The sequence below is a fragment of the Gracilinanus agilis genome, chromosome 1, assembly GCF_016433145.1.
Source record: "Gracilinanus agilis isolate LMUSP501 chromosome 1, AgileGrace, whole genome shotgun sequence".
Taxonomy (NCBI): Eukaryota; Metazoa; Chordata; class Mammalia; order Didelphimorphia; family Didelphidae; genus Gracilinanus; species Gracilinanus agilis.
In genome coordinates this window covers 179,797,306-179,806,381 of record NC_058130.1, presented here as the reverse complement: position 1 = coordinate 179,806,381, position 9,076 = coordinate 179,797,306, and the positions used below count along the sequence as shown (strand labels likewise).

At 47.4% G+C, this 9,076-nt stretch overlaps 1 protein-coding gene across 1 annotated transcript in view; it reads right to left on the bottom strand.

The window, feature by feature from the left end:
- SNN (stannin) overlaps window positions 1–6,518 on the bottom strand; it is a 22,945-nt gene extending 16,427 nt beyond the window's left edge. Inside the window, exon 1 of the mRNA XM_044659088.1 lies at window positions 6,394–6,518. The gene's annotated coding sequence lies outside the window, so the exon portion shown is untranslated. The remainder of the gene's footprint in view (window positions 1–6,393) is intronic.
- Between the last annotated feature and the right edge of the window lie 2,558 nt (window positions 6,519–9,076).

Sequence of the window (9,076 nt, the reverse complement as noted above, 5' to 3'; positions counted from 1 at the left end):
AAAGGAAAGAGGGAGGGGGAGAGAAAAAAAGGGGAGAGAAATAAGAGATGGAAGGAGGGAGGGAGAGAGAGAGAGGAAGGGGAGAGAAAAAGAAAGGGGGAGAGAGATAAGAGAGATACAAGGAGGGAGGGAGGGAGAGAGAGAGGGAAAGAGAGAGGGAGAGGGGGAGAAGGAAAGGGAGGAGGGAGAGAGAGGAACCTCTGAAAAAGCCTGACCCTTCAGATAAATGCCCTGGGGGGAGGGGAGAGGGAAGTGCAGAAGCGGACACCCTGAGGTCAGAAAGCAAGGGTGGCCAGGCAGTTAACTCAAGGCTTTCTTTTTTAACCCTTACATCCTATCTTAGCATTAATACTGTATATGGGTTCCAAGGCAGAAGTGCAGTAAGGGCTTTTCTTTTAGGCAATGGGGGTTAAGTGACTTGCCCAGGGTCACACAGCTGGGCAATGTCTGAGGCTGGATTTGAACCTAGGACCTCCCCTCTCTGGGCCTGGGCCTCTCAATCCACCGAACCCTCTAGCTGCCCCCTTACTCAAGGCTACTAAATGCCACCCAGCAAGAACGTGCCAGTTTTCAGATATTATTAGTCATCACCTAAAGCCAAGGTAAGTTTTCTTCCACCAGAGCTTGGATTTAAAGTCAGACAGGGGTTCAAATCCAGCGCCTGTCACTTTACTAGCTGTGTGACTCTGGGTAAGTCTCTTTCCCCTCTCTTCTCTGGGTCTCGTTTCCTTATTTGTAAAATTAAATGAGACAGCCTCTAAGGTCACTTCCAGATCTAAGAAGAAGAATAGGTGACATTTTTATAATACTTTAAGATTTTCAAAGTGCTTTAACTATGTTATGTCATTTCACCCTTAACAACAACCCTGTGAGACAGGTGATTTTATTATCCCCATTTTACAGATGAGGAAACTGAGACAGAAAGCAGTCAAGCCTCTTACCCAAGATGACATAACTGGTGTCTGAGGCAGAAACTGAATTCAATTCTTTCTGTAATCTGTGCCCTATGCAAAGCATACCAGATTTGGAATCAGAAGACCCCGTTAAAAATCCCGGCCTGGCCACAGAGACATTAGGCGAAGGCACTTTACCACAGAATCTCAATTTCCTTGACTATAAAGTGGGGCTGGTTTGTAGTGCATGATTGCTCCAGCTCACTTCTATCTCTAAATCAGCGGCCCTGATCCACCCCTGTTACAGATCCCTAGGGAAAGCAAGGTGGGACTGAAGGTGGCAAAGAGTTCCTGGGGGACCCGGAAAGTTGGGGTGCTTTTAGCATCTGAGTTGAGGACAGGAACCTTCTTCCTGCCCCCCTTTCTTTGTATCCCCTAGAGCTTAGCACAGGGGTTGTTATTCAGTCATTTCAGGCTTGTCCCCATTGGGGGCTTTCTGGGCCAAGAGACTGCATTTCCTTCTCCAGCTCATTTTACAGATGAGGAAACCGAAGCAAACAGGGTCCCACAGCTAGTGTCTGAAGCCAGTTTTGAACTTGGGAAGTGGAATCTTCCAGACTCCAGGCCTGGCCCTCTATCCGCTGTGCCACCCAGCTGCCCTGCTTGTCCCAGTATCTGAGGGACTTCACTAAGCCCTGGCACACCAACCCAGGTTTGAGAATTTAAGGACGGGGTAAAAGTCATCACCACAAAGCGGGTGCAATCCAATATCAGCCTTTAGGCACCATTTGCTGCCTTTCTTCAGAGCTCAGGCTTCTCCCTCCTCAATGAAGGCACAGTCCCACTTCCAACCAAAGCTCAGGACTGGAACCCAGACCCTGGGTCACTGTTCCAGTGGAGGGGCAGAGAGGGAGCTTGGGGACGGCCTTCTTGCACTCACCAATCTCCCCTAAGGGTCTGGATTCTTTGGAAGAAGATAGTTGATGCAATGGAGCATACGAGAGCTCAAAAGACAGTAATGGGTCCAGCACGGATAGCTTCAAAGACGACTTTCCAGATAAGGAAACTGAGTCCCAGGAATTTAAGCAAGTGGCCCAACAAGGCACCGTGTCTGTGTCCCGGGTGAGATTGGAAGGAATATCTTCTCACTCCAGAGTCTCTTTCTAACCTTACTGCAGGAATTTGGGTTAAGGAACCCAGGACAAGGAAGAGAAACTCTTGTTTCAAAGAGTCATTTTGGAAAAAAATGTCCCTCCTTTCCCACTATCCAAAAGGCTATCTTTCTTTTTAGCATATGAGATTGTGTGCTTCTTGAGGGCAAGGCCAGGCACATAGCAGACACTTAATAAATGCTAATTGATTGACAGACTCACTTCTTGAGTCTTCCTCTTCCCATTGGATTCATTGAAGCCCAGGCAAGGCCAGATAGGATAGAGGGGCAGATGGTGCATCACTTAATTACAGCTGTGTAGTCCAAGTTATAAGTGTAAAAAATTCTTTTATAATAACCACCTAAATTAAAAATCCTCAAATAAAAACCAAATTGGAAATCATAAAAATCAAAGGAGAAATTAATAAAATTGAAAGCTAAAGAACTATTGAACTAATAAATAAGACTAGATCTGATACTCTGAAAAAACAAATAAAATATAATAACCACCTGATATTCTACCTTTGCTTGATGACTTTTAGTGATTTTTCCATGAAAAAAAAAATCAGTCTTTCTTTTTTCCTTCAAACAAAGCATTTGACAATCTAGGTAAATCCCTTCTCTGAAGAAGGAAGGAACTATGGGCATGAAATATTTTATATATTTTCAAATAGTTGATGTTCATTAGTTTTGCAAAATTATTTTCTCCATGCCCCACCTTTTTATTATTTATTAAAAGGATGACTCAGAAATCTTGTTGAGTCATTTCAGTGATTTTTAACTCTTCATGACCCATTTGGAGTTTTCTTTGCAAAGATACTGGAGTGGTTTGCCATTTGCTTCATTTGCTCATTTTACAGATGAGGAAACCGAGGCAAACTGGGTTAAGTGACCTGCCCAGAGCTACCCAGAGGGTAAGTCCCTGAGACCAGATTTGAACCCAGGAAGATGAATCTTCCTAATTCCAGGCCTGACACTCTATCCACTGTGAACCACCTAGCTGCTCAGGCTCAGAAACGAAGGTAATTAAAAAAAAAAAAAAGATATCCAAGAAAATAATATCTTTAGACACTCTATCTTCAGTATTCCCCTGATAGGCCAGTTTGGTAGATTTCCTGTTAAAATATTTGGCATGACCTTGTCTGGATCAAGCCAGGCTGGCTCTTTGGGATCACCTCATCCTACCATCTCTGTAATAATATATTCTTAAATTTTGTCAGGATTCAAAGTCAAGCTCACTGGCATGAAGTTCAAAATTCCTTTTCTCTACCCTATTCTGCCCCACTTCCTTTTTTTTTTTAATGGGAGAAGGAGCTATGGACTTATCTGACCATCTCTAAATTTATCAAGTCAACTGGAACAGGGGACAGAGAAGGCCATTTGACATGTCTCACCACATCCATCACAGGGGCCAGGGTCAGACCTCCCATGTTTCTTGGGAAAGAGCCAGCAACAATGGAAAAATATAGACTTATACTACCAACCGCATAGGATTGTAGTGAAAAATAGCCTTTATTAAAAACTACGGTAAAGTGCTTTATCTATGTGCGCTATTGGTCACAGCTACTACCAAAGGGGAAAAAAAGGGGGGGGGGGCTTCTGCAAGTCAGGCTGAGATGGTGAAGCAAAGAATGGCTTATTATTCCCTTCACAGCCTCCCATCCATCCTCCTGTTTACCCCCTTCTCCCCACAATGCCCATCCCCAAAAGAACAACACAGCAAAAGAATCCCAATGTTCAGGGCTTCTCAGGGCTATAAAGCACTCTATGTCTTTTCTCCTACCTCCTTCAAAATTTCATAGAACTAGAATGGATTTTGCTAGGAAACCAATCCCTAGCTGTGAAGGGTATTTGCATTTTGTGGGGGGCTCCAAGAGACAAAATAGCTTTATCTAAAGGGGAAAAAGTGTCCGAAGGCCAATGAGAAAAATATTTGGGAGAAGGGATAGAAGCCTAACACCTAGAAAAATCACAAGGTATTCCATTTATGTGCACAGGACTATTCCCTGCCAAAGGCCCCAAAGAACAATCTTCTGGATGGAGGTACAAGCCACACAGGGTGAGTTTGCAATTCACACCAGATGCACCAACCTTTCTGCTCATTATCCTTCCTGGCAGTTTTTTCTTACCTCCCTCTTGGTGCTAGTTCGTTAGGATTAATCCCCAGGAGGGTTCCAGAAGGCTAACCCAGACTATGTTGTGTAAAAAGAGCCCTCCATCCTGGGAGTTTCCACTGTCATCACTGTCATTTTAACTTCCTTTAACCCCCACAGACAGGGTACAGTCCAAATGACTTACTGCAAGGGCAGAGGTGTCTCTCTCTCCCTTGGCCTCTGAAGGGGCAGTTTCTGCCCCAGCAATGGGTCTGTCGACTGTAAGTAATCCATTTGGGCTGGTTTGTAAGTCACTCATTTATCCACATTTGGGGGGGGCGCGGGGACAGGAGCAGATTTTTATGGTGGATAATCAGGAATTATGGGTAAATTTTAGCACATTCCAAAAATCGGATCCCATTTACCTCTAGATTCTTTGCATTTTTTGAATGCACAGACTGAAAGCTACAGGAGGTGTGGAGACAGAAGCTATGGATCATTTTCCCTTAGAAAATCCACTAAGTAGGTAATATAAAACTGCATAGGAAAAGTTATGCACAGATTCCCAACCTTCTTTCCTTCCAACTTTCACCCTTTTTGCCTCCTCATTTACTTAAATCTGTAACTATAGCAGGAAAGAACTGTCACTTGGCTAAACTGAACATCCAGGGAGCAGTTATATAGCATTTGGCATTACTTGACCTAAACAAGGCATCCTCATGTTTATTTTTCCACTTAAAACCCTTATTATTCCGTATTCATATCCTTAGAGACAATAAGGCACTTAAAAGATGGAGAGCTGGTGCTGGAGTCAGAATGGCATGGGTTCAAGTCCAACCGGTGAGACACTGGCAGTGGGATCGAGATCAAGTCACTTAAAGCTGAGTGATCTGCTTTATTGGTAGGAATTTCCACACCAGGAAAGGAGGTGAAATCAAAGGTCTAGACTCCCCCGACCCCATACCTTCCAAAAAAAAAAAAAAATCTCCCTTAAGTATGGAAGCCATGTGGATTTTAAGCTCTAGAAACACCTTCAAACTTTCTCTTTCAAATCAGCTCGACTCCATCCCTAAAACGTAACCTGAGACTTCTCACGCCAGAGACGCTTCAGTATATATAAGAAGGAATTTGAGAAAAGGAACCTGGCCCTAAAGTAAGTTTTCTGGTACTCTGGTGCAAATCAGACTCGGAAACACTCTCCTTGTTCCAAACCAGGGAAGAGCACGCCGGCACCCACTTCCTACCCTAGCAAGTAGCAGCGAGCTTCACCTAGGCTCTCTCCTTGGCTCACCTAATAGAAACCACCACACACCTCAATTCAGTTGCTCAAGAGACGGCTCTTCTTAGTCAGAGTGGGCAACTGGTTTCTGTGGTAAAGCTGCCTCTCCTTTCCTCCCTAGGCGTTTTGGGGAATTTTCAAAGTGTCCCATTAAGCCTCGGGAGAGGAGGGCTGAGCGCAGTGGAAGCACTCGCATTGGGAGCCAAAAGAAAGGCGCGTTTTCAGTGGGGGAGCGCTGCCTCTGCAGGAAGGGGGCATCTCCACTCCTAGGGAACGCAGAAACGAACCGCAGCGCTCAGGAGAAAGGAGGGCGGAGGAGCTTTGGGGAAGTCTCCGAAAAGAGAAGAGAGCCTGGGAATGGGCTCTGTGACCCACTCCAGCCGGTTATTTTGCTCCACCCCAGGGGGGGAGAAGGAGTGGGAAATCAGCCCCGGAACTCAGCCCAGTGGAGAAGACCCCACCCCCACTCCGCGCAGCCCCTAGCCCCCTAGAGCCCGCTTTGCAGACAGCGGCGTCGCAGCTCCCTCCTCCCCGTCGCCGCCGCTTCCTTTGTCCCGATCTCTCTGCAGTGGGGCCCGGGGCCGTGGAAACAAAGAAGCCCACCCCGCCACCCGCCGCGATCGCTTCTAGTGCTGTGAGCGCCCCCTCCCCACACCCACCCACCCTTGCACCCGCCTCGGGAAAACTACACGCTCCCACCCTGGCATTAGGCGTCGCAGCGCCCCAGCCCGAAGGTGCTCTGCTGCCCCCACACCCCAGCCCGAGCTCGTCATTATGCACGGTTCCTCGCCTCCCCGGTCCACCTGGTTAGTGCGCGCGAGATTCTTCCAAGCCTGACACCCCGCGCTGCCCTACACCCCCTCCCCCTCCCAAGCCGTGCCCTGCCACCACTCCCCCTCCAGTCCCCGCCACCGTGCGCTCCATGGGACAGCTGCCGAAGCCCCCCGCCGCCCCCAGTCTCGCGTGCGATGCGCTCACCATGGCGCTGCTTAGACGCGGCCACCTTAGTGATACCTCCGCCCCGGTGGCTCAGTCCCAGTCTTGCACCATCCCGGGAGGGGCGGGGGGCTGGGCGGGGGGTGAGAAAGGAGGGACAAAGCAGCCCCGACAACTGCTCTGCGGCGCTGAAGCCGCCCAGCGCCGCCTTATAGAGGGGGGAGGGGAGGGGAGGGGCCGGCGTGTCTGCCAATGGGAGCCCAGTGCCTGTGACCGACTGCGAGAGAAGCCCGGCTGGGATGGCGATACGGGGTGAGCCAGTCACATGGGCTCCGGGAGAGATGGGGTCTGAACACCAGAGTTGAAGTGTTAGAGCTGGGGGCGGGAGGCGGAGCTGGAAGAGGCGGGAGAAGCTGGGGCTGGGGCTGGGGGAGCTCGGGAGCTCCGTGGGGCTGGGGCTGGAGGAACAATAGAGGAAAGAATTTCTAGGGTAGAGGAGGAGGAGGTGGTACTAGAGGGAGGGGGCACGCTGAGGAGGAGGGACAAAGGACGGAATTGGACATTTCATTGGCCCCGGGCAAGGGAAGGCGTGGCTGATTATCAGGTGGTTAGCATACACATACACATAAGCTACGCGCATACTGTTTGTATAAATCTATGCAGACCTTCTTAATAACAAATAACTGGGAGATTGGAGGGGCCCTCCGGACCTCAAGGGAGAAAGACAGACGGAACCGTCTGCTTTGAGATCCCAGCCAAAAGCTCCCCATCCCCAGGCCTCTAAGGTAAGTAATATAGTTCCACCTCGTCCCCTTCGGCAAAAGGATTTTCCCTTAGGTTCTCACCTCCCCAGTCCTTACCACATCCTAGTGGGGAAGAAGAGAGGGACAGAAATCAAACCTCACCGAGGTCACCGCTGGGTACCGGGGAGATAGGAGGACGGTGACGTGTAGAGGGATTGGTACTCAGAATTTATGACCGTGAGGAGTTGTCAGAGCCTAATTAGCCTGATTATAGAATAATCTGATGAAACTTTTTATAGTCAAAAGGCCCCAAGTTCCCCTGACACTCCTTTCCCCAAAACTTGTTTCAAGTGGAGCTAATCTCAGGTCTGCAGCTAGCTCAGTGCATGACCTTGGACAAGTCACTTATCTTCCCTGGGAATGAGGGTGCTGGAGTGAATGGTCTCAAAGGCTCCTTCTTTGCTTTGGCTTTCTATAAATCCCTATGACTCAACCTTTATGGTTGACGGTTCCTGCCAGGCAATGTTATCATCCTTTGTTCTTCCCTTGAGGATTGTGTCATGTGAGAGACATACAGGCTGCTTGGACCTCCTTCCACCAAGCTTTCAGCTTCTGAATGACTGATTCTCATCCTCTCTCCCATGGATAGGGAGAGATGAGTGTTATATGCAAAAAAAGGGAAAAGGGATTCATTAGGAGCAACTTCTTCATCCCCACTGGGAAGTGGGACCCAGGAAAGAATAGAAACACTGCTTTTCAGAGAGCCAGGTTCCTCCCCTTTTGAGGGGAGATTAGGAGAGTTTAGGTAGTGCTGGGCCTGGAGTCTGGAAGACTCCTCTTCCTGAGTTCAAATCTGGCCTCAGACATTTATTTACTAGCTGTGTGACCCTGAACAAATCACTTAACCCTGTTTGCCTTAGTTTCCTCCTCTATAAAATAAACTGGAGAGGGAAATGGCAGACCACTGCAGTATCTTTGCCAAGAAAATCCCAAATGGGGTCATGAAGAGTTGGACATGTTTGAAAAACCACTGAACAACAAGAATGAATAGGTGTTAAATGAGGCCTTCTTTTCTTCTGAAAGATTTCTATGGTGATAGAATACAGTTGTTAGCTCTAATGTATTTCATCAGGGGTGGTGGAAAAGAAGGGAGGTCAGAGAAGGCGGGAAGATACTCTTTAAGAGGTTAGAGGATTATTTACTTTGTTTGGAGAGTATCAATTTAGTCTGGTTTCTAGTCAGAGAGTCTTGAAAACCAGTCTCCTCCATATTGTATCTAAACAAGCTATATATGGATAGCTTTCAGAGGTCTGGGACTCCAGACCCTCCTTCTGCCCAGTCCAGTCTGAGAAGGAAACTCTTGCAGCCCAACTTCAGTGGAAATAGTGAGAAGCCCTTGGGCTAAGCAATTGCAGAGCATATGGGAAGTCACCCTAGGCAAAATCTCAAATGGAAAAGAACCTAGGGAGCTGAGGAGTTCCTAAAGAGTTCCCTGATAGAGGGGAAAAGGAAGTCTGGGGCCCTTTGGCTTTAAATATCTCTGAAGTAAGGCAAAAGGGAGAGAGTGAAGAAAGGTTTTTGAAAATGAGAGAACCTCTTATCTGAGGTGCCTAAGAGTTGAAAACCTCACATCATCCAAATGGGCCAGTGAAGTAGGAGTCTCTAGCTCCCTGCTATCTTCTAATAGAAATTGCTTTGGGGGGGGAAGGGGAGTAATAACATAGAAAGGGCTCTGATAAACTCATGGATGATTTATGACTTCAGGGGACTGGCAGGCAAATATGCCTCTTGTTAGAGAGGAGGTAGCAGAATGTGGCATACCTTTTCAGTCATACCAATGCTGTAGGATCAGAAATTTATTTTATTTTCATGAAAAAAAATTATTTACTTATTTTTATTTTAAAAATGTATTAATTTATTTAGAATATTTTTCCATGGCTAAATGATTCATTATCTCCCCCCCCCCTTTTCTCTCCCCCCTA